Source organism: Xenopus tropicalis, chromosome 2 (assembly GCF_000004195.4).
Source record: "Xenopus tropicalis strain Nigerian chromosome 2, UCB_Xtro_10.0, whole genome shotgun sequence".
Classification (NCBI taxonomy): Eukaryota; Metazoa; Chordata; class Amphibia; order Anura; family Pipidae; genus Xenopus; species Xenopus tropicalis.
In genome coordinates, this window is record NC_030678.2 from 19,012,175 (window position 1) to 19,014,034 (window position 1,860).

A 1,860-nucleotide genomic window follows, 5' to 3' on the forward strand; every position below is an offset into this window, starting at 1 on the left:
TACAGATTTTTTTAATTAAATAAGGGAAAATAAGACGCAGTTACATACCTGGCACGATAAGATAAGGGCACGGAGACAAGATATCTGGAGTTGGCCGGCGGGAAAAAAAACAAGTGTATAAATTCTTTAAAAATGTCATTCAAACTTGTAAAAAAAAGGAAAACAGTGTTTATGGTGCATGGCTTATTTTAGAAGGAACTGGATTCATGTTCTGAGGCAGTGGATACATATCATTACACAGGTATAGGATCCGTTATCCAGAATGCTCGGGACCAAGGGTATTCCGGATAAGGGGTCTTTCCATAATTTGGATCTCCATACCTTAAGTCTACTAAAAAATCAATAAAACATTAATTAAACCCAATAGGATTGTTTTGCATGTTTTGGATTAATTATATCTTAGTTGGGATCAAGTACGGGTACTGTTTTATTATTACAGAGAAAAGGGAATCATTTAACCATTAAATAAACCCAATAGGGCTGTTCTGCCCCCAATAAGGGGTAATTATATCTTAGTTGGGATCAAGTACAGGTACTGTTTTATTATTACAGAGAAAAGGGAATCATTTAACCATTAAATAAACCCAATAGGACTGTTCTGCCCCCAATAAGGGGTAATTATATCTTAGTTGGGATTAAGTACATGTACTATTTTATTATTACAGAGAAAAGGGAATCATTTAACCATTAAATAAACCCAATAGGACTGTTCTGTCCCCAATAAGAGGTAATTATATCTTAGTTGGCATCAAGTACAGGTACTGTTTTATTATTACAAAGAAAAGGGAATCATTTAACCATTAAATAAACCCAATAGGGCTGTTCTGCCCCCAATAAGGGGTAATTGTATCTTAGTTGGGATCAAGAACAAGGTACTGTTTCATTTCTACAGAGAAAAAGGAAATCAGTTTTAAAATTCTGAATTATTTGATTAAAAATTGAGTCTATGGGAGACGGGCTTTCCATAATTCGGAGCTTTCTGGATAACGGGTTTCCGGATAAGGGATCCCATACATGTATTACTTAAGAGCCATGAATATCTTGTAAATTATATCCTTATAAGTGGAGATTAGTCATTCGATTGGTTATAATCGGTGCTTGGTGATGTCATTTCTGTCACATGAACTCCTCTGTGACTTAAAATATCCCTATATTTTACCATAGGGAACACTTCTCACTACAGTATATTAATAAAATAACCTTTTGTATGTTATAGAATTCCCCATTCCTTGAAACTGTGCTATTGGTTTTCATTATTTTTTTTTTGTATAGTTTTTTTAATTATTTGCCTGCCTATTTCCAGCTTTTAAATGGTGGTCACTGACCCCGGCGGCCAAAACAACTATTGCTCTAGAGACCCCCCCCCTTATCCCCTCAATATGTACCAGCACCATATGTATTCAATAACAACACAGAGACATGGTTATAGTTAAATCTGTTGGAATCACAGGATTTATTAATATCATAGCAATAAATAATAAAATATTGGGCATTCCCTAATGCCAGCTGTGGCTCCCAAACATGGCTCAGCTAAAGGGCAGGGATTGGGTAGTGCGCCCACGAGAAACCTACCTTATCCCTCTCCCTGCCCTTTAGTGTGCAAATATGGCTCTAGCCCCGCCCTAGGGGTGAACCGATACCTTCTGGCTAGGCCTGCACGATGGGAGGAGCCAAAATGATGCCGGGAGCAGCAGCTGGGTTCATGGGATGCACAGAGACCTAAACAGGCGATGATCCAGAGAAAGGCAAAAACCCTTAGCGCTCGGCCAATCTGCACTGAAGGGGAAAATTCCTTTCTGACTCCAAATAGCAATCGGTATTACACCCTGGATCATGGCTACGCACACATCATGCACACAC